General features: G+C 36.3%; 4 non-coding genes across 4 annotated transcripts; all 4 read right to left on the minus strand.

The window, feature by feature from the left end:
- Positions 1-7,155: 7,155 nt before the first annotated feature.
- On the minus strand, positions 7,156-7,228 carry TRNAK-UUU (transfer RNA lysine (anticodon UUU)). Its single transcript has one exon. It is a non-coding gene; the product is annotated as a tRNA-Lys (tRNA).
- A 1,343-nt stretch (positions 7,229-8,571) lies between these two features.
- TRNAK-UUU (transfer RNA lysine (anticodon UUU)) lies at positions 8,572-8,644 on the minus strand. The gene has a single exon. It is a non-coding gene; the product is annotated as a tRNA-Lys (tRNA).
- A 3,600-nt stretch (positions 8,645-12,244) lies between these two features.
- Positions 12,245-12,317, minus strand: TRNAK-UUU (transfer RNA lysine (anticodon UUU)). The gene has a single exon. It is a non-coding gene; the product is annotated as a tRNA-Lys (tRNA).
- Positions 12,318-19,233: 6,916 nt separating this feature from the next.
- On the minus strand, positions 19,234-19,306 carry TRNAK-UUU (transfer RNA lysine (anticodon UUU)). Its single transcript has one exon. It is a non-coding gene; the product is annotated as a tRNA-Lys (tRNA).
- Between the last annotated feature and the right edge of the window lie 5,220 nt (positions 19,307-24,526).

Consider the following 24,526-nt stretch of genomic DNA (forward strand, 5'->3'; position numbering starts at 1 on the left):
AGGCTCTGATGCTCTCATTGTGCCATCCCAGAAAGTAATATTTTACTTAGAAAAGCTGTTTATTAAATGCACAACAGTATTGTTTAAAAGGATCTGGCCCAAACAGGGACTTGAACACTGGACCCTCAGATTAAAAGTCTGATGCTCTACCGACTGAGCTATCCAGGCTCTGATGCTCTCATTGTGCCATCCCAGAAAGTAATATTTTACTTAGAAAAGCTGTTTATTAAATGCACAACAGTATTGTTTAAAAGGATCTCACCCGAAAAGGGACTTGAACCCTGGACCCTCAGATTAAAAGTCTGATGCTCTACCGACTGAGCTATCCAGGCTCTGATGCTCTCATTGTGCCATCCCAGAAAGTAATATTTTACTTAGAAAAGCTGTTTATTAAACGCATAAAAGTATTGTTTAAAAAGATCTCGCCCGAAAAGGGACTTGAATCCTGGACACTCAGATTAAAAGTATGATGCTCTACCGACTGAGCTATCCAGGCTCTGGTAGGAAAGTGATGACAGTTTAGAAGGTTTTGCAAACTATAAAAAAGGGAAAATTTTAGTACGCAAAAATGGAAAAAGATACTCACCTGAACCGGGATATGCCAAAGAAAATTTTCTTTGTTGAAAATGGAAAAAGATTTGTATTATTGATAGAATAAACAGAGAAGTTTAGCTTTTAGAGTCTCTTGATGAAATATTTTTTTCTGCATCTGAGCTTATGCTGCAGATCATTAGATACCATAAATATACATGCCCGAACAGGGACTTGAACCCTGGACCCTCATATTAAAAGTCTGATGCTCTACCGACTAAGCTATCCAGGCTCTGATGCTCTCATTGTGCCATCCCAGAAAGAAATATTTTACTTAGAAAAGCTGTTTATTAAACGCACAACAGTATTGTTTAAAAAGATCTCGCCCTAACAGGGACTTGAACCCTGGACCCTCAGATTAAAAGTCTGATGCTCTACCGACTGAGCTATCCAGGCTCTGGTAGGAAAGTGATGCCAGTTTAGAAGGTTTTGCAAACTATAAAAAAGGGAAAATTTTAGTACGCAAAAATGGAAAAAGATCTGTGTTACTGAAAGTATAAACTGACAAGTTTGACTTGTAGGACCTCTTGACAAAACACAAAGGATATGCCTCTAGGTTTACAGTGCAGATCATTAGATGCCATCAATATTAGCACCCTTCAAAAATGTCTTTCCAATCTAATAGATGAAGAAAATTAATTTGTTACTAGTCTAATTGAAATGCTGTGTGCCTCTCACAGTACGATGAATTTGAGTCTCTGATGAAATGTAGCCTTCCAGATTTAATTTTTAACTGTACTACTTGGCGATGATTTAATTACTGCCTAAAGATGTTAATGTCTGCCAATTGAAAAGAGATCAAGTAGAGTCCAATGTAAAATGAGGCCAAATGATTGTCTATTATGTGGATATTTGAAATGTGACAAATAATGTAAAGACTTTTCTTGGCTCAAAACATATTCTCCCTAGCTCATGTGATGAGGCTAAAACGAACCTAAATACTGGAGCAAAGAAGAATTAAATAAAGTTTTGCAGTTGTAAAACATTTGTTTCTGGAGATTATTTCAGATGAAATGACATTTAGCCTCTGCATATTCAATAGTTTTTTTTATCATTTTAATGAGTGAAGACAATGAAACCAATAGTCCATTTAAAATTTTCACTGGAATTTGCCAGCCTGTACAGATACTCAATGAACAATGAGTATATGAAGCAACAACAATTAAAAGATGCCTGCCTCAATGGGTGATTTTCCACTTTGCAAAGTTCTCCATTTCACAAAGAACAATCTGTTTTTAAAAAGATACTCACCTGAAGCGGGATATGCCAAAGAAAATTTTCTTTGTTTAAAACGGAAAAAGAGTTGTATTATTGATAGAATAAACAGAGAAGTTTAGCTTTTAGAGTCTCTTGATGAAATATTTTTTTCTGCATCTGAGCTTATGCAGATCATTAGATACCATAAATATACACGACCGAACAGGGACTTGAATCCTGGACCCTCAGATTAAAAGTCTGATGCTCAACCGACTGAGCTACCCAGGCTCTGATGTTTTCATTGTGCCATCCCAGAAAGTAATATTTTACTTGGAAAAGCTGTTTATTAAACGCACAACAGTATTGTTTAAAAGGATCTCGCCCGAACAGGGACTTGAACCCTGGACCCTCAGATTAAAAGTCTGATGCTCTACCGACTGAGCTATCCAGGCTCTGATGCTCTCATTGTGCCATCCCAGAAAGTAATATTTTACTTAGAAAAGCTGTTTATTAAATGCACAACAGTATTGTTTAAAAGGATCTCGCCCAAACAGGGACTTGAACACTGGACCCTCAGATTAAAAGTCTGATGCTCTACCGACTGAGCTATCCAGGCTCTGATGCTCTCATTGTGCCATCCCAGAAAGTAATATTTTACTTAGAAAAGCTGTTTATTAAATGTACAACAGTATTGTTTAAAAGGATCTCGCCCGAAAAGGGACTTGAACCCTGGACCCTCAGATTAAACCGGGATATGCCAAAGATACCATAAATATACATGCCCGAACAGGGACTTGAACCCTGGACCCTCATATTAAAAGTCTGATGCTCTACCGACTAAGCTATCCAGGCTCTGATGCTCTCATTGTGCCATCCCAGAAAGAAATATTTTACTTAGAAAAGCTGTTTATTAAACGCACAACAGTATTGTTTAAAAAGATCTCGCCCTAACAGGGACTTGAACCCTGGACCCTCAGATTAAAAGTCTGATGCTCTACCGACTGAGCTATCCAGGCTCTGGTAGGAAAGTGATGCCAGTTTAGAAGGTTTTGCAAACTATAAAAAAGGGAAAATTTTAGTACGCAAAAATGGAAAAAGATCTGTGTTACTGAAAGTATAAACTGACAAGTTTGACTTGTAGGACCTCTTGACAAAACACAAAGGATATGCCTCTAGGTTTACAGTGCAGATCATTAGATGCCATCAATATTAGCACCCTTCAAAAATGTCTTTCCAATCTAATAGATGAAGAAAATTAATTTGTTACTAGTCTAATTGAAATGCTGTGTGCCTCTCACAGTACGATGAATTTGAGTCTCTGATGAAATGTAGCCTTCCAGATTTAATTTTTAACTGTACTACTTGGCGATGATTTAATTACTGCCTAAAGATGTTAATGTCTGCCAATTGAAAAGAGATCAAGTAGAGTCCAATGTAAAATGAGGCCAAATGATTGTCTATTATGTGGATATTTGAAATGTGACAAATAATGTAAAGACTTTTCTTGGCTCAAAACATATTCTCCCTAGCTCATGTGATGAGGCTAAAACGAACCTAAATACTGGAGCAAAGAAGAATTAAATAAAGTTTTGCAGTTGTAAAACATTTGTTTCTGGAGATTATTTCAGATGAAATGACATTTAGCCTCTGCATATTCAATAGATTCTTTATCATTTTAATGAGTGAAGACAATGAAACCAATAGTCCATTTAAAATTTTCACTGGAATTTGCCAGCCTGTACAGATACTCAGTGAACAATGAGTATATGAAGGAAACAACAATTAAAAGATGCCTGCCTCAATGGGTGATTTTCCACTTTGCAAAGTTCTCCATTTTACAAATAACAATCTGTTTTTAAAAAGATACTCACCTGAACCGGGATATGCCAAAGAAAATTTTCTTTGTTGAAAACGGAAAAAGATTTGTATTATTGATAGAATAAACAGAGAAGTTTAGCTTTTAGAGTCTCTTGATGAAATATTTTTTTCTGCATCTGAGCTTATGCTGCAGATCATTAGATACCATAAATAGACACACCCGAACAAGGACTTGAACCCTGGACCCTCAGGTTAAAAGTCTGATGCTCTACCGACTGAGCTATCCAGGCTCTGATGTTCTCATTGTGCCACCCCAGAAAGTAATATTTTACTTGGAAAAGCTGTTTATTAAACGCACAACAGTATTGTTTAAAAGGATCTCACCCGAACAGGGACTTGAACCCAGGACCCTCAGATTAAAAGTCTGATGCTCTACCGACTGAGCTATCCAGGATCTGATGGTCTCATTGTGCCATCCCAGAAAGTAATATTTTACTTAAAAAAGCTGTTTATTAAACGCACAACAGTATTGTTTAAAAAGATCTCGCCCGAAAAGGGACTTGAACCCTGGACCCTCAGATTAAAAGTCTGATGCTCTACTGACTGAGCTATCCAGGCTCTGGTAGAAAAGTGATGACAGTTTAGAAGGTTTTGCAAACTATAAAAAAGGGAAAATTTTAGTACGCAAAAATGGAAAAAGATCTGTGTTACTGAAAGTATAAACTGAGAAGTTTGACTTGTAGGACCTCTTGACAAAACACAAATGATATGCCTCTAGGTTTACAGTGCAGATCATTAGATGCCATCAATATTAGCACCCTTCAAAAATGTCTTTCCATTCTAATAGATGAAGAAAATCGATTTGTTACTAGTCTAATTGAAATGCTGTGTGCCTCTCACAGTACGATGAATTTGAGTCTCTGATGAAATGTAGCCTTCCAGATTTAATTTTTAACTGTACAACTTGGCGATGATTTAATTACTGCCTAAAGATGTTAATGTCTGCCAATTGAAAAGAGATCAAGTAGAGTCCAATGTAAAATGAGGCCAAATGATTGTCTATTATGTGGTTATTTGAAATTTGACAAATAATGTACAGACTTTTCTTGGCTCAAAACATATTCTCCCTAGCTCATGTGATGAGGCTAAAACGAACCTAAATACTGAAGGAAAGAAGAATTAAATAAAGTTTTGCAGTTGTAAAACATTTGTTTCTGGAGATTATTTTAGATGAAATGACATTTAGCCTCTGCATATTCAATAGTTTCTTTATCATTTTAATGAGTGAAGACAATGAAACCAATAGTCCATTTAAAATTTTCACTGGAATTTGCCAGCCTGTACAGATACTCAATGAACAATGAGTATATGAAGCAACAACAATTAAAAGATGCCTGCCTCAATGGGTGATTTTCCACTTTGCAAAGTTCTCCATTTCACAAAGAACAATCTGTTTTTAAAAAGATACTCACCTGAACCTGGATATGCCAAAGAAAATTTTCTTTGTTGAAAACGGAAAAAGATTTGTATTATTGATAAAATAAACAGAGAAGTTTAGCTTTTAGAGTCTCTTGATGAAATATTTTTTTCTGCATCTGAGCTTATGTTGCAGATCATTAGATACCATAAATATACACACCCGAACAGGGACTTGAACCCTGGACCCTCAGATTAAAAGTCTGATGCTCTACCGACTGAGCTATCCAGGCTCTGATGCTCTCATTGTGCCATCCCAGAAAGTAATATTTTACTTAGAAAAGCTGTTTATTAAATGCACAACAGTATTGTTTAAAAGGATCTCGCCCAAACAGGGACTTGAACACTGGACCCTCAGATTAAAAGTCTGATGCTCTACCGACTGAGCTATCCAGGCTCTGATGCTCTCATTGTGCCATCCCAGAAAGTAATATTTTACTTAGAAAAGCTGTTTATTAAATGCACAACAGTATTGTTTAAAAGGATCTCGCCCGAAAAGGGACTTGAACCCTGGACCCTTAAATTAAAAGTCTGATGCTCTACCGACTCTGGTAGGAAAGTGATGCCAGGCTCTGGTAGGAAAGTGATGCCAGTTTAGAAGGTTTTGCAAACTATAAAAAAGGGAAAATTTTAGTACGCAAAAATGAAAAAAAAGATCTGTGTTACTGAAAGTATAAACTGAGAAGTTTGACTTGTAGGACCTCTTGACAAAACAAAAATGATATGCCTCTAGGTTTACAGTGCAGATCATTAGATGCCATCAATATTAGCACCCTTCAAAAATTTCTTTCCATTCTAATAGATGGAGAAAATTGATTTGTTACTAGTCTAATTGAAATGCTGTGTGCCTCTCACAGTACGATGAATTTGAGTCTCTGATGAAATGTAGCCTTCCAGATTTAATTTTTAACTGTACTACTTGGCGATGATTTAATTACTGCCTAAAGATGTTAATGTCTGCCAATTGAAAAGAGATCAAGTAGAGTCCAATGTAAAATGAGGCCAAATGATTGTCTATTATGTGGATATTTGAAATGTGACAAATAATGTAAAGACTTTTCTTGGCTCAAAACATATTCTCCCTAGCTCATGTGATGAGGCTAAAACGAACCTAAATACTGAAGGAAAGAAGAATTAAATAAAGTTTTGCTGTTGTAAAACATTTGTTTCTGGAGATTATTTCAGATGAAATGACATTTAGCCTCTGCATATTCAATAGTTTCTTTATCATTTTAATGAGTGAAGACAATGAAACCAATAGTCCATTTAAAATTTTCACTGGAATTTGCCAGCCTGTACAGAACAATGAGTATATGAAGCAACAACAATTAAAAGATGCCTGCCTCAATGGGTGATTTTCCACTTTGCAAAGTTCTCCATTTCTCAAAGAACAATCTGTTTTTAAAAAGATACTCACCTGAACCGGGATATGCCAAAGAAAATTTTCTTTGTTGAAAACGGAAAAAGATTTGTATTATTGATAGAATAAACAGAGAAGTTTAGCTTTTAGAGTCTCTTGATGAAATATTTTTTTCTGCATCTGAGCTTATGCTGCAGATCATTAGATACCATAAATATACACGCCCGAACAGGGACTTGAACCCTGGACCCTCAGATTAAAAGTCTGATGCTCTACCGACTGAGCTATCCAGGCTCTGATGCTCTCATTGTGCCATCCCAGAAAGTAATATTTTACTTAGAAAAGCTGTTTATTAAATGCACAACAGTATTGTTTAAAAGGATCTCGCCCAAACAGGGACTTGAACCCTGGACCCTCAGATTAAAAGTCTGATGCTCTACCGACTGAGCTATGCAGGCTCTGATGCTCTCATTGTGCCATCCCAGAAAGTAATATTTTACTTAGAAAAGCGGTTTATTAAATGCACAACAGTATTGTTTAAAAGGATCTCGCCCGAAAAGGGACTTGAACCCTGGACCCTCAGATTAAAAGTCTGATGCTCTACCGACTGAGCTATCCAGGCTCTGATGCTCTCATTGTGCCATCCCAGAAAGTAATATTTTACTTAGAAAAGCTGTTTATTAAATGCACAACAGTATTGTTTAAAAAGATCATGCCCGAACAGGGACTTGAACCCTGGACCCTCAGATTAAAAGTCTGATGCTCTACCGACTGAGCTATCCAGGCTCTGATGTTCTCATTGTGCCATCCCAGAAAGTAATATTTTACTTGGAAAAGCTTTTTATTAAACGCACAACAGTATTGTTTAAAAGAATCTCGCCCGAACAGGGACTTAAACCCTGGACCCTCAGATTAAAAGTCTGATGCTCTACCGACTGAGCTATCCAGGCTCTGGTAGGAAAGTGATGCCAGTTTAGAAGGTTTTGCAAACTATAAAAAAGGGAAAATTTTAGTACGCAAAAATGGAAAAAGATCTGTGTTACTGAAAGTATAAACTGAGAAGTTTGACTTGTAGGACCTCTTGACAAAACACAAATGATATGCCTCTAGGTTTACAGTGCAGATCATTAGATGCCATCAATATTAGCACCCTTCAAAAATGTCTTTCCATTCTAATAGATGAAGAAAATTGATTTGTTACTAGTCTAATTGAAATGCTGTGTGCCTCTCACAGTACGATGAATTTGAGTCTCTGATGAAATGTAGCCTTCCAGATTTAATTTTTAACTGTACTACTTGGCGATGATTTATTTACTGCCTAAAGATGTTAATGTCTGCCAATTGAAAAGAGATCAAGTAGAGTCCACTGTAAAATGAAGCCAAATGATTGTCTATTATGTGGATATTTGAAATGTGACAAATAATGTAAAGACTTTTCTTGGCTCAAAACATATTCTCCCTAGCTCATGTGATGAGGCTAAAACGAACCTAAATACTGAAGGAAAGACGAATTAAATAAAGTTTTGCAGTTGTAAAACATTTGTTTCTGGAGATTATTTCAGATGAAATGACATTTAGCCTCTGCATATTCAATAGTTTCTTTATCATTTTAATGAGTGAAGACAATGAAACCAATAGTCCATTTAAAATTTTCACTGGAATTTGCCAGCCTGTACAGATACTCAATGAACAATGAGTATATGAAGCAACAACAATTAAAAGATGCCTGCCTCAATGGGTGATTTTCCACTTTGCAAAGTTCTCCATTTCACAAAGAACAATCTGTTTTTAAAAAGATACTCACCTGAAGCGGGATATGCCAAAGAAAATTTTCTTTGTTTAAAACGGAAAAAGAGTTGTATTATTGATAGAATAAACAGAGAAGTTTAGCTTTTAGAGTCTCTTGATGAAATATTTTTTTCTGCATCTGAGCTTATGCAGATCATTAGATACCATAAATATACACGCCCGAACAGGGACTTGAATCCTGGACCCTCAGATTAAAAGTCTGATGCTCAACCGACTGAGCTACCCAGGCTCTGATGTTCTCATTGTGCCATCCCAGAAAGTAATATTTTACTTGGAAAAGCTGTTTATTAAACGCACAACAGTATTGTTTAAAAGGATCTCGCCTGAACAGGGACTTGAACCCTGGACCCTCAGATTAAAAGTCTGATGCTCTACCGACTGAGCTATCCAGGCTCTGATGCTCTCATTGTGCCATCCCAGAAAGTAATATTTTACTTAGAAAAGCTGTTTATTAAACGCACAACAGTATTGTTTAAAAAGATCTCGCCCGAGCAGGGACTTGAACCCTGGACCCTTAAATTAAAAGTCTGATGCTCTACTGACTGAGCTATCCAGGCTCTGGTAGGAAAGTGATGCCAGTTTAGAAGGTTTTGCAAACTATAAAAAAGGGAAAATTTTAGTACGCAAAAATGAAAAAAAAGATCTGTGTTACTGAAAGTATAAACTGAGAAGTTTGACTTGTAGGACCTCTTGACAAAACAAAAATGATATAGTAATATTTTACTTGGAAAAGCTGTTTATTAAACGCAAAACAGTATTGTTTAAAAGGATCTCACCCGAACAGGGACTTGAACCCTGGACCCTCAGATTAAAAGTCTGATGCTCTACCGACTGAGCTATCCAGGCTCTGATGTTCTCATTGTGCCATCCCAGAAAGTAATATTTTACTTGGAAAAGCTGTTTATTAAACGCACAACAGTATTGTTTAAAAGGATCTCGCCCGAACAGGGACATGAACCCTGGACCCTCAGATTAAAAGTCTGATGCTCTACCGACTGAGCTATCCAGGCTCTGATGCTCTCATTGTGCCATCCCAGATAGTAATATTTTACTTAGAAAAGCTGTTTATTAAACGCAAAACAGTATTGTTTAAAAAGATCTCGCCTAAACAGGGACTTGAACCCTGGACCCTCAGATTAAAAGTCTGATGCTCTACCGACTGAGCTATCCAGGCTCTGGTAGGAAAGTGATGCCAGTGTAGAAGGTTTTGCAAACTATAAAAAAGGGAAAATTTTAGTACGCAAAAATGGAAAAAGATCTGTGTTACTGAAAGTATAAACTGAGAAGTTTGACTTGTAGGACCTCTTGACAAAACACAAATGATATGCCTCTAGGTTTACAGTGCAAATCATTAGATGCCATCAATATTAGCACCCTTCAAAAATGTCTTTCCATTCTAATAGATGGAGAAAATTGATTTGTTACTAGTCTAATTGAAATGCTGTTTGCCTCTCACAGTACGATGAATTTGAGTCTCTGATGAAATGTAGCCTTCCAGATTTAATTTTTAACTGTACTACTTGGCGATGATTTAATTACTGCCTAAAGATGTTAATGTCTGCCAATTGAAAAGAGATCAAGTAGAGTCCCATGTAAAATGATGCCAAATGATTGTCTATTATGTGGATATTTGAAATGTGACAAATAATGTAAAGACTTTTCTTGGCTCAAAACATATTCTCCCTAGCTCATGTGATGAGGCTAAAACGAACCTAAATACTGAAGGAAAGAAGAATTAAATAAAGTTTTGCAGTTGTAAAACATTTGTTTCTGGAGATTATTTCAGATGAAATGACATTTAGCCTCTGCATATTCAATAGTTTCTTTATCATTTTAATGAGTGAAGACAATGAAACCAATAGTCCATTTAAAATTTTCACTGGAATTTGCCAGCCTGTACAGATACTCAATGAACAATGAGTATATGAAGGAAACAACAATTAAAAGATGCCTGCCTCAATGGGTGATTTTCCACTCTGCAAAGTTCTCCATTTCACAAAGAACAATCTTTTTTTTAAAAAAGATACTCACCTGAACCGGGATATGCCAAAGAAAATTTTCTTTGTTGAAAACGGAAAAAGATTTGTATTATTGATAGAATAAACAGAGAAGTTTAGCTTTTAGAGTCTCTTGATGAAATATTTTTTTCTGCATCTGAGCTTATGCTGCAGATCATTAGATACCATAAATATACACGCCCGAACAGGGACTTGAACCCTGGACCCTCAGATTAAAAGTCTGATGCTCTACCGACTGAGCTATCCAAAGAAAATTTTCTTTGTTGAAAACGGAAAAATATTTGTATTATTGATAGAATAAACAGAGAAGTTTAGCTTTTAGAGTCTCGTAATGAAATATTTTTTCTGCATCTGAGCTTATGCTGCAGATCATTAGATACCATAAACATACACGCCTGAACAGGGTCTTGAACCCTGGACCCTCAGATTAAAAGTCTGATGCTCTACCGACTGAGCTATCCAGGCTCTGATGTTCTCGTTGTGCCATCCCAGAAAGTAATATTTTACTTGGAAAAGCTGTTTATTAAACGCAAAACAGTATTGTTTAAAAGGATCTCGCCCGAACAGGGACTTGAACCCTGGACCCTCAGATTAAAAGTCTGATGCTCTACCGACTGAGCTATCCAGGCTCTGATGTTCTCATTGTGCCATCCCAGAAAGTAATATTTTACTTGGAAAAGCTGTTTATTAAACGCACAACAGTATTGTTTAAAAGGATCTCGCCCGAACATGGACATGAACCCTGGACCCTCAGATTAAAAGTCTGATGCTCTACCGACTGATCTATCCAGGCTCTGTTAGGAAAGTGATGCCAGTTTAGAAGGTTTTGCAAACTATAAAAAAGGGAAAATTTTAGTACGCAAAAATGGAAAAAGATCTGTGTTACTGAAAGTATAAACTGAGAAGTTTGACTTGTAGGACCTCTTGACAAAACACAAATGATATGCCTCTAGGTTTACAGTGCAGATCATTAGATGCCATCAATATTAGCACCCTTCAAAAATGTCTTTCCATTCTAATAGATGGAGAAAATTGATTTGTTACTAGTCTAATTGAAATGCTGTGTGCCTCTCACAGTACGATGAATTTGAGTCTCTGATGAAATGTAGCCTTCCAGATTTAATTTTTAACTGTACTATTTGGCGATGATTTAATTACTGCCTAAAGATGTTAATGTCTGCCAATTGAAAAGAGATCAAGTAGAGTCCAATGTAAAATGAGGCCAAATGATTGTCTGTTATGTGGATATTTGAAATGTGACAAATAATGTAAAGACTTTTCTTGGCTCAAAACATATTCTCCCTAGCTCATGTGATGAGGCTAAAACGAACCTAAATACTGAAGGAAAGACGAATTAAATAAAGTTTTGCAGTTGTAAAACATTTGTTTCTGGAGATTATTTCAGATGAAATGACATTTAGCCTCTGCATATTCAATAGTTTCTTTATCATTTTAATGAGTGAAGACAATGAAACCAATAGTCCATTTAAAATTTTCACTGGAATTTGCCAGCCTGTACAGATACTCAATGAACAATGAGTATATGAAGCAACAACAATTAAAAGATGCCTGCCTCAATGGGTGATTTTCCACTTTGCAAAGTTCTCCATTTCACAAAGAACAATCTGTTTTTAAAAAGATACTCACCTGAACCGGGATATGCCAAAGAAAATTTTCTTTGTTGAAAACGGAAAAAGATTTGTATTATTGATAGAATAAACAGAGAAGTTTAGCTTTTAGAGTCTCTTGATGAAATATTTTTTTCTGCATCTGAGCTTATGCTGCAGATCATTAGATACCATAAATATACACGCCCGAACAGGGACTTGAACCCTGGACCCTCAGATTAAAAGTCTGATGCTCTACCGATTGAGCTATCCAGGCTCTGATGTTCTCATTGTGCCATCCCAGAAAGTAATATTTTACTTGGAAAAGCTGTTTAATAAAAGCACAACAGTATTGTTTAAAAGGATCTCGCCCGAACAGGGATTTGAACCCTGGACCCTCAGATTAAAAGTCTGATGCTCTACCGACTGAGCTATCCAGGCTCTGATGTTCTCATTGTGCCATCCCAGAAAGTAATATTTTACTTGGAAAAGCTTTTTATTAAACGCACAACAGTATTGTTTAAAAGAATCTCGCCCGAACAGGGACTTAAACCCTGGACCCTCAGATTAAAATTCTGATGCTCTACCGACTGAGCTATCCAGGCTCTGGTAGGAAAGTGATGCCAGTTTAGAAGGTTTTGCAAACTATAAAAAAGGGAAAATTTTAGTACGCAAAAATGGAAAAAGATCTGTGTTACTGAAAGTATAAACTGAGAAGTTTGACTTGTAGGACCTCTTGACAAAACACAAATGATATGCCTCTAGGTTTACAGTGCAGATCATTAGATGCCATCAATATTAGCACCCTTCAAAAATGTCTTTCCATTCTAATAGATGAAGAAAATTGATTTGTTACTAGTCTAATTGAAATGCTGTGTGCCTCTCACAGTACGATGAATTTGAGTCTCTGATGAAATGTAGCCTTCCAGATTTAATTTTTAACTGTACTACTTGGCGATGATTTAATTACTGCCTAAAGATGTTAATGTCTGCCAATTGAAAAGAGATCAAGTAGAGTCCAATGTAAAATGATGCCAAATGATTGTCTATTATGTGGATATTTGAAATGTGACAAATAATGTAAAGACTTTTCTTGGCTCAAAACATATTCACCCTAGCTCATGTGATGAGGCTAAAATGAACCTAAATACTGAAGGAAAGAAGAATTAAATAAAGTTTTGCAGTTGTAAAACATTTGTTTCTGGAGATTATTTCAGATGAAATGACATTTAGCCTCTACATATTCAATAGTTTCTTTATAATTTTAATGAGTGAAGACAATGAAACCAATAGTCCATTTAAAATTTTCACTGGAATTTGCCAGCCTGTACAGATACTCAATGAACAATGAGTATATGAAGCAACAACAATTAAAAGATGCCTGCCTCAATGGGTGATTTTCCACTTTGCAAAGTTCTCCATTTCACAAAGAACAATCTGTTTTTAAAAAGATACTCACCTGAACCGGAATATGCCAAAGAAAATTTTCTTTGTTGAAAACGGAAAAAGATTTGTATTATTGATAGAATAAACAGAGAAGTTTAGCTTTTAGAGTCTCTTGATGAAATATTTTTTTCTGCATCTGAGCTTATGCTGCAGATCATTAGATACCATAAATATACACGCCCGAACAGGAACTTGAACCCTGGACCCTTAGATTAAAAGTCTGATGCTCTACCGACTGAGCTATCCAGGCTCTGATGTTCTCATTGTGCCATCCCAGAAAGTAATATTTTACTTGGAAAAGCTTTTTATTAAACGCACAACAGTATTGTTTAAAAAGATCTCGCCCGAACAGGGACTTGAACCCTGGACCAGTGTTCCCTCTAAGCTGTGCGCACGTGCGCGCGCACACAACTCGATGAGCGTGCGCACAGACATTACAACAGAGCGCACAAAGCAGCAGTGGTCCCTTTTGCAGTTGTGGACTCAATTAATGTGTGTTCCACCCATTAACTACATTATGTGCTGTGTTTTGAATGTTTAAATCTTCAATATCTTTTTGAAGTAAAGTTAACACAAATGCTGAACGTCATTTTTCAGTTATATATAAGTGACGCACAAAAATTAAAATTTCCTTCCAAAGTTGCACAGCCAAAATCTTTTGCCGCACACAGCCTTCGTAAAATTAGAGCGAACATTGCCCTGGACCCTCAGATTAAAAGTCTGATGCTCTACCGACTGAGCTATCCAGGCTCTGGTAGGAAAGTGATGCCAGTTTAGAAGGTTTTGCAAACTATAAAAAAGGGAAAATTTTAGTACGCAAAAATGGAAAAAGATCTGTGTTACTGAAAGTATAAACTGAGAAGTTTGACTTGTAGGACCTCTTGACAAAACACAATTGATATGCCTCTAGGTTTACAGTGCAGATCATTAGATGCCATCAATATTAGCACCCTTCAAAAATGTCTTACCATTCTAATAGATGGAGAAAATTGATTTGTTACTAGTCTAATTGAAATGCTGTGTGCCTCTCACAGTACGATGAATTTGAGTCTCTGATGAAATGTAGCCTTCCAGATTTAATTTTTAACTGTACAACTTGGCGATGATTTAATTACTGCCTAAAGATGTTAATGTCTGCCAATTGAAAAGAGATCAAGTAGAGTCCAATGTAAAATGAGGCCAAATGATTGTCTATTATGTGGATATTTGAAATGTGACAAATAATGTAAAGACTTTTCTTGGCTCAAAACATATTCTCCCTAGCTCATGTGATGAGGCTAAAACGAACCTAAATACTGAAGGAAAGAAGAATTAAATAAAGTTTTGCAGTTGTACTCAATGAACAATGAGTATATGAAGCAACAACAATTAAAAGATGCCTGCCTCAATGGGTGATTTTCCACTTTGCAAAGTTCTCCATTTCACAAAGAACAATCTGTTTTTAAAAAGATACTCACCTGAACCGGGATATGCCAAAGAAAATTTTCTTTGTTGAAAACGGAAAAAGATTTGTATTATTGATAGAATAAACAGAGAAGTTTAGCTTTTAGAGTCTCGTAATGAAATATTTTTTCTGCATCTGAGCTTATGCTGCAGATCATTAGATACCATAAACATTCACGCCTGAACAAGGACTTGAACCCTGGACCCTCAGATTAAAAGTCTGATGCTCTACCGACTGAGCTATCCAGACTCTGATGTTCTCATTGTGCCATCCCAGAAAGTAATATTTTACTTGGAAAAGCTGTTTATTAAACGCACAACAGTATTGTTTAAAAGAATCTCGCCCGAACAGGGACTTAAACCCTGGACCCTCAGATTAAAAGTCTGATGCTCTACCGACTGAGCTATCCAGGCTCTGGTAGGAAAGTGATGCCAGTTTAGAAGGTTTTGCAAACTATAAAAAAGGGAAAATTTTAGTACGCAAAAATGGAAAAAGATCTGTGTTACTGAAAGTATAAACTGAGAAGTTTGACTTGTAGGACCTCTTGACAAAACACAAATGATATGCCTCTAGGTTTACAGTGCAGATCATTAGATGCCATCAATATTAGCACCCTTCAAAAATGTCTTTCCATTCTAATAGATGAAGAAAATTGATTTGTTACTAGTCTAATTGAAATGCTGTGTGCCTCTCACAGTACGATGAATTTGAGTCTCTGATGAAATGTAGCCTTCCAGATTTAATTTTTAACTGTACTACTTGGCGATGATTTAATTACTGCCTAAAGATGTTAATGTCTGCCAATTGAAAAGAGATCAAGTAGAGTCCAATGTAAAATGAGGCCAAATGATTGTCTATTATGTGGATATTTGAAATGTGACAAATAATGTACAGACTTTTCTTGGCTCAAAACATATTCTCCCTAGCTCATGTGATGAGGCTAAAACGAACCTAAATACTGAAGGAAAGAAGAATTAAATAAAGTTTTGCAGTTGTACTCAATGAACAATGAGTATATGAAGCAACAACAATTAAAAGATGCCTGCCTCAATGGGTGATTTTCCACTTTGCAAAGTTCTCCATTTCACAAAGAACAATCTGTTTTTAAAAAGATACTCACCTGAACCGGGATATGCCAAAGAAAATTTTCTTTGTTGAAAACGGAAAAAGATTTGTATTATTGATAGAATAAACAGAGAAGTTTAGCTTTTAGAGTCTCTTGATGAAATATTTTTTTCTGCATCTGAGCTTATGCTGCAGATCATTAGATACCATAAATATACACGCCCGAACAGGGACTTGAACCCTGGACCCTTAGATTAAAAGTCTGAAGCTCTACCGACTGAGCTATCCAGGCTCTGATGTTCTCATTGTGCCATCCCAGAAAGTAAGATTTTACTTGGAAAAGCTGTTTATTAAACGCACAACAGTATTGTTTAAAAGGAACTCGCCCGAACAGGGGCTTGAACCCTGGACCCTCAGATTAAAAGTCTGATGCTCTACCGACTGAGCTATCCAGGCTCTGACGCTCTCATTGTGCCATCCCAGAAAGTAATATTTTACTTAGAAAAGCTGTTTATTAAACGCACAACATTATTGTTTAAAAAGATCTCGCCCGAACAGGGACTTGAACCCTGGACCCTCAGATTAAAAGTCTGATGCTCTACCGACTGAGCTATCCAGGCTCTGGCAGGAAAGTGATGCCAGTTTAGAAGGTTCTGCAAACTATAAAAAAGGGAAAATTTTAGTATGCAAAAATGGAAAAAGATCTGTGTTACTGAAAGTATAAACTGAGAAGTTTGACTTGTAGGACCTCTTGACAAAACACAAATGATATGCCTCTAGGTTTACAGTGCAGATCATTAGATGCCATCAGTATTAGCACCCTTCAAAAATGTCTTTCCATTCTAATAGATGGAGAAAATTGATTTGTTACTAGTCTAATTGAAATGCTGTTTGCCTCTCACAGTACGATGAATTTGAGTCTCTGATGAAATGTAGCCTTCCAGATTTAATTTTTAACTGTACTACTTGGCGATGATTTAATTACTGCCTAAAGATGTTAATGTCTGCCAATTGAAAAGAGATCAAGTAGAGTCCCATGTAAAATGATGCCAAATGATTGTCTATTATGTGGATATTTGAAATGTGACAAATAATGTAAAGACTTTTCTTGGCTCAAAACATATTCTCCCTAGCTCATGTGATGAGGCTAAAACGAACCTAAATACTGAAGGAAAGAAGAATTAAATAAAGTTTTGCAGTTGTACTCAATGAACAATGAGTATATGAAGCAACAACAATTAAAAGATGCCTGCCTCAATGGGTGATTTTCCACTTTGCAAAGTTCTCCATTTCACAAAGAACAATCTGTTTTTAAAAAGATACTCACCTGAACCGGGATATGCCAAAGAAAATTTTCTTTGTTGAAAACGGAAAAAGATTTGTATTATTGATAGAATAAACAGAGAAGTTTAGCTTTTAGAGTCTCTTGATGAAATATTTTTTTCTGCATCTGAGCTTATGCTGCAGATCATTAGATACCATAAATATACACGCCCGAACAGGGACTTGAACCCTGGACCCTTAGATTAAAAGTCTGAAGCTCTACCGACTGAGCTATCCAGGCTCTGATGTTCTCATTGTGCCATCCCAGAAAGTAAGATTTTACTTGGAAAAGCTGTTTATTAAACGCACAACAGTATTGTTTAAAAGGAACTCGCCCGAACAGGGGCTTGAACCCTGGACCCTCAGATTAAAAGTCTGATGCTCTACCGACTGAGCTATCCAGGCTCTGATGCTCTCATTGTGCCATCCCAGAAAGTAATATTTTACTTGGAAAAGCTGTTTATTAAACGCACAACAGTATTGTTTAAAAGGATCTCGCCCGAACAGGGACTTGAACCCTGGACCCTCAGATTAAAAGTCTGATGCTCTACCGACTGAGCTATCCAGGCTCTGATGCTCTCATTGTGCCATCCCAGAAAGTAATATTTTACTTAGAAAAGCTGTTTATTAAATGCACAACAGTATTGTTTAAAAGGATCTGGCCCAAACAGGGACTTGAACACTGGACCCTCAGATTAAAAGTCTGATGCTCTACCGACTGAGCTATCCAGGCTCTGATGTTCTCATTGTGCCATCCCAGAAAGTAATATTTTACTTGGAAAAGCTGTTTATTAAACGCACAACAGTATTGTTTAAAAGGATCTCGCCCGAACATGGACATGAACCCTGGACCCTCAGATTAAAAGTCTGATGCTCTACCGACTGATCTATCCAGGCTCTGTTAGGAAAGTGATGCCAGTTTAGAAGGTTTTGCAAACTATAAAAAAGGGAAAATTTTAGTACGCAAAAATGGAAAAAGATCTGTGTTACTGAAAGTATAAACTGAGAAGTTTGACTTGTAGGACCTCTTGACAAAACACAAATGATATGCCTCTAGGTTTACAGTGCAGATCATTAGATGCCATCAATATTAGCACCCTTCAAAAATGTCTTTCCATTCTAATAGATGGAGAAAATTGATTTGTTACTAGTCTAATTGAAATGCTGTGTGCCTCTCACAGTACGATGAATTTGAGTCTCTGATGAAATGTAGCCTTCCAGATTTAATTTTTAACTGTACTATTTGGCGATGATTTAATTACTGCCTAAAGATGTTAATGTCTGCCAATTGAAAAGAGATCAAGTAGAGTCCAATGTAAAATGAGGCCAAATGATTGTCTGTTATGTGGATATTTGAAATGTGACAAATAATGTAAAGACTTTTCTTGGCTCAAAACATATTCTCCCTAGCTCATGTGATGAGGCTAAAACGAACCTAAATACTGAAGGAAAGACGAATTAAATAAAGTTTTGCAGTTGTAAAACATTTGTTTCTGGAGATTATTTCAGATGAAATGACATTTAGCCTCTGCATATTCAATAGTTTCTTTATCATTTTAATGAGTGAAGACAATGAAACCAATAGTCCATTTAAAATTTTCACTGGAATTTGCCAGCCTGTACAGATACTCAATGAACAATGAGTATATGAAGCAACAACAATTAAAAGATGCCTGCCTCAATGGGTGATTTTCCACTTTGCAAAGTTCTCCATTTCACAAAGAACAATCTGTTTTTAAAAAGATACTCACCTGAACCGGGATATGCCAAAGAAAATTTTCTTTGTTGAAAACGGAAAAAGATTTGTATTATTGATAGAATAAACAGAGAAGTTTAGCTTTTAGAGTCTCTTGATGAAATATTTTTTTCTGCATCTGAGCTTATGCTGCAGATCATTAGATACCATAAATATACACGCCCGAACAGGGACTTGAACCCTGGACCCTCAGATTAAAAGTCTGATGCTCTACCGATTGAGCTATCCAGGCTCTGATGTTCTCATTGTGCCATCCCAGAAAGTAATATTTTACTTGGAAAAGCTGTTTAATAAAAGCACAACAGTATTGTTTAAAAGGATCTCGCCCGAACAGGGATTTGAACCCTGGACCCTCAGATTAAAAGTCTGATGCTCTACCGACTGAGCTATCCAGGCTCTGATGTTCTCATTGTGCCATCCCAGAAAGTAATATTTTACTTGGAAAAGCTTTTTATTAAACGCACAACAGTATTGTTTAAAAGAATCTCGCCCGAACAGGGACTTAAACCCTGGACCCTCAGATTAAAATTCTGATGCTCTACCGACTGAGCTATCCAGGCTCTGGTAGGAAAGTGATGCCAGTTTAGAAGGTTTTGCAAACTATAAAAAAGGGAAAATTTTAGTACGCAAAAATGGAAAAAGATCTGTGTTACTGAAAGTATAAACTGAGAAGTTTGACTTGTAGGACCTCTTGACAAAACACAAATGATATGCCTCTAGGTTTACAGTGCAGATCATTAGATGCCATCAATATTAGCACCCTTCAAAAATGTCTTTCCATTCTAATAGATGAAGAAAATTGATTTGTTACTAGTCTAATTGAAATGCTGTGTGCCTCTCACAGTACGATGAATTTGAGTCTCTGATGAAATGTAGCCTTCCAGATTTAATTTTTAACTGTACTACTTGGCGATGATTTAATTACTGCCTAAAGATGTTAATGTCTGCCAATTGAAAAGAGATCAAGTAGAGTCCAATGTAAAATGATGCCAAATGATTGTCTATTATGTGGATATTTGAAATGTGACAAATAATGTAAAGACTTTTCTTGGCTCAAAACATATTCACCCTAGCTCATGTGATGAGGCTAAAATGAACCTAAATACTGAAGGAAAGAAGAATTAAATAAAGTTTTGCAGTTGTAAAACATTTGTTTCTGGAGATTATTTCAGATGAAATGACATTTAGCCTCTACATATTCAATAGTTTCTTTATAATTTTAATGAGTGAAGACAATGAAACCAATAGTCCATTTAAAATTTTCACTGGAATTTGCCAGCCTGTACAGATACTCAATGAACAATGAGTATATGAAGCAACAACAATTAAAAGATGCCTGCCTCAATGGGTGATTTTCCACTTTGCAAAGTTCTCCATTTCACAAAGAACAATCTGTTTTTAAAAAGATACTCACCTGAACCGGAATATGCCAAAGAAAATTTTCTTTGTTGAAAACGGAAAAAGATTTGTATTATTGATAGAATAAACAGAGAAGTTTAGCTTTTAGAGTCTCTTGATGAAATATTTTTTTCTGCATCTGAGCTTATGCTGCAGATCATTAGATACCATAAATATACACGCCCGAACAGGAACTTGAACCCTGGACCCTTAGATTAAAAGTCTGATGCTCTACCGACTGAGCTATCCAGGCTCTGATGTTCTCATTGTGCCATCCCAGAAAGTAATATTTTACTTGGAAAAGCTTTTTATTAAACGCACAACAGTATTGTTTAAAAAGATCTCGCCCGAACAGGGACTTGAACCCTGGACCAGTGTTCCCTCTAAGCTGTGCGCACGTGCGCGCGCACACAACTCGATGAGCGTGCGCACAGACATTACAACAGAGCGCACAAAGCAGCAGTGGTCCCTTTTGCAGTTGTGGACTCAATTAATGTGTGTTCCACCCATTAACTACATTATGTTCTGTGTTTTGAATGTTTAAATCTTCAATATCTTTTTGAAGTAAAGTTAACACAAATGCTGAACGTCATTTTTCAGTTATATATAAGTGACGCACAAAAATTAAAATTTCCTTCCAAAGTTGCACAGCCAAAATCTTTTGCCGCACACAGCCTTCGTAAAATTAGAGCGAACATTGCCCTGGACCCTCAGATTAAAAGTCTGATGCTCTACCGACTGAGCTATCCAGGCTCTGGTAGGAAAGTGATGCCAGTTTAGAAGGTTTTGCAAACTATAAAAAAGGGAAAATTTTAGTACGCAAAAATGGAAAAAGATCTGTGTTACTGAAAGTATAAACTGAGAAGTTTGACTTGTAGGACCTCTTGACAAAACACAATTGATATGCCTCTAGGTTTACAGTGCAGATCATTAGATGCCATCAATATTAGCACCCTTCAAAAATGTCTTACCATTCTAATAGATGGAGAAAATTGATTTGTTACTAGTCTAATTGAAATGCTGTGTGCCTCTCACAGTACGATGAATTTGAGTCTCTGATGAAATGTAGCCTTCCAGATTTAATTTTTAACTGTACAACTTGGCGATGATTTAATTACTGCCTAAAGATGTTAATGTCTGCCAATTGAAAAGAGATCAAGTAGAGTCCAATGTAAAATGAGGCCAAATGATTGTCTATTATGTGGATATTTGAAATGTGACAAATAATGTAAAGACTTTTCTTGGCTCAAAACATATTCTCCCTAGCTCATGTGATGAGGCTAAAACGAACCTAAATACTGAAGGAAAGAAGAATTAAATAAAGTTTTGCAGTTGTACTCAATGAACAATGAGTATATGAAGCAACAACAATTAAAAGATGCCTGCCTCAATGGGTGATTTTCCACTTTGCAAAGTTCTCCATTTCACAAAGAACAATCTGTTTTTAAAAAGATACTCACCTGAACCGGGATATGCCAAAGAAAATTTTCTTTGTTGAAAACGGAAAAAGATTTGTATTATTGATAGAATAAACAGAGAAGTTTAGCTTTTAGAGTCTCGTAATGAAATATTTTTTCTGCATCTGAGCTTATGCTGCAGATCATTAGATACCATAAACATTCACGCCTGAACAAGGACTTGAACCCTGGACCCTCAGATTAAAAGTCTGATGCTCTACCGACTGAGCTATCCAGACTCTGATGTTCTCATTGTGCCATCCCAGAAAGTAATATTTTACTTGGAAAAGCTGTTTATTAAACGCACAACAGTATTGTTTAAAAGAATCTCGCCCGAACAGGGACTTAAACCCTGGACCCTCAGATTAAAAGTCTGATGCTCTACCGACTGAGCTATCCAGGCTCTGGTAGGAAAGTGATGCCAGTTTAGAAGGTTTTGCAAACTATAAAAAAGGGAAAATTTTAGTACGCAAAAATGGAAAAAGATCTGTGTTACTGAAAGTATAAACTGAGAAGTTTGACTTGTAGGACCTCTTGACAAAACACAAATGATATGCCTCTAGGTTTACAGTGCAGATCATTAGATGCCATCAATATTAGCACCCTTCAAAAATGTCTTTCCATTCTAATAGATGAAGAAAATTGATTTGTTACTAGTCTAATTGAAATGCTGTGTGCCTCTCACAGTACGATGGATTTGAGTCTCTGATGAAATGTAGCCTTCCAGATTTAATTTTTAACTGTACTACTTGGCGATGATTTAATTACTGCCTAAAGATGTTAATGTCTGCCAATTGAAAAGAGATCAAGTAGAGTCCAATGTAAAATGAGGCCAAATGATTGTCTATTATGTGGATATTTGAAATGTGACAAATAATGTACAGACTTTTCTTGGCTCAAAACATATTCTCCCTAGCTCATGTGATGAGGCTAAAACGAACCTAAATACTGAAGGAAAGAAGAATTAAATAAAGTTTTGCAGTTGTACTCAATGAACAATGAGTATATGAAGCAACAACAATTAAAAGATGCCTGCCTCAATGGGTGATTTTCCACTTTGCAAAGTTCTCCATTTCACAAAGAACAATCTGTTTTTAAAAAGATACTCACCTGAACCGGGATATGCCAAAGAAAATTTTCTTTGTTGAAAACGGAAAAAGATTTGTATTATTGATAGAATAAACAGAGAAGTTTAGCTTTTAGAGTCTCTTGATGAAATATTTTTTTCTGCATCTGAGCTTATGCTGCAGATCATTAGATACCATAAATATACACGCCCGAACAGGGACTTGAACCCTGGACCCTTAGATTAAAAGTCTGAAGCTCTACCGACTGAGCTATCCAGGCTCTGATGTTCTCATTGTGCCATCCCAGAAAGTAAGATTTTACTTGGAAAAGCTGTTTATTAAACGCACAACAGTATTGTTTAAAAGGAACTCGCCCGAACAGGGGCTTGAACCCTGGACCCTCAGATTAAAAGTCTGATGCTCTACCGACTGAGCTATCCAGGCTCTGATGCTCTCATTGTGCCATCCCAGAAAGTAATATTTTACTTAGAAAAGCTGTTTATTAAACGCACAACATTATTGTTTAAAAAGATCTCGCCCGAACAGGGACTTGAACCCTGGACCCTCAGATTAAAAGTCTGATGCTCTACCGACTGAGCTATCCAGGCTCTGGCAGGAAAGTGATGCCAGTTTAGAAGGTTCTGCAAACTATAAAAAAGGGAAAATTTTAGTATGCAAAAATGGAAAAAGATCTGTGTTACTGAAAGTATAAACTGAGAAGTTTGACTTGTAGGACCTCTTGACAAAACACAAATGATATGCCTCTAGGTTTACAGTGCAGATCATTAGATGCCATCAGTATTAGCACCCTTCAAAAATGTCTTTCCATTCTAATAGATGAAGAAAATTGATTTGTTACTAGTCTAATTGAAATGCTGTGTGCCTCTCACAGTACGATGAATTTGAGTCTCTGATGAAATGTAGCCTTCCAGATTTAATTTTTAACTGTACTACTTGGCGATGATTTAATTACTGCCTAAAGATGTTAATGTCTGCCAATTAAAAAGAGATCAAGTACAGTCCAATGTAAATGATTGTCTATTATGTGGATATTTGAAATGTGACAAATAATGTACAGACTTTTCTTGGCTCAAAACATATTCTCCCTAGCTCATGTGATGAGGCTAAAACGAACCTAAATACTGAAGGAAAGAAGAATTAAATAAAGTTTTGCAGTTGTAAAACATTTTTTTCTGGAGATTATTTCAGATGAAATGACATTTAGCCTCTGCATATTCAATAGTTTCTTTATCATTTTAATGAGTGAAGACAATGAAACCAATAGTCCATTTAAAATTTTCACTGGAATTTGCCAGCCTGTACAGATACTCAATGAACAATGAGTATATGAAGCAACAACAATTAAAAGATGCCTGCCTCAATGGGTGATTTTCCACTTTGCAAAGTTCTCCATTTCACAAAGAACAATCTTTTTTTTTTAAAAGATACTCACCTGAACCGGGATATGTCAAAGAAAATTTTCTTTGTTGAAAACGGAAAAAGATTTGTATTATTGATAGAATAAACAGAGAAGTTTAGCTTTTAGAGTCTCTTGATGAAATATTTTTTTCTGCATCTGAGCTTATGCTGCAGATCATTAGATACCATAAATATACACACCCGAACAGGGACTTGAACCCTGGACCCTCAGATTAAAAGTCTGATGCTCTACCGACTGAGCTATCCAGGCTCTG

This window comes from Crinia signifera, unplaced genomic scaffold (genome assembly GCF_055691185.1).
Source record: "Crinia signifera unplaced genomic scaffold, ASM5569118v1 HAP2_SCAFFOLD_153, whole genome shotgun sequence".
NCBI classification, from domain to species: domain Eukaryota; kingdom Metazoa; phylum Chordata; class Amphibia; order Anura; family Myobatrachidae; genus Crinia; species Crinia signifera.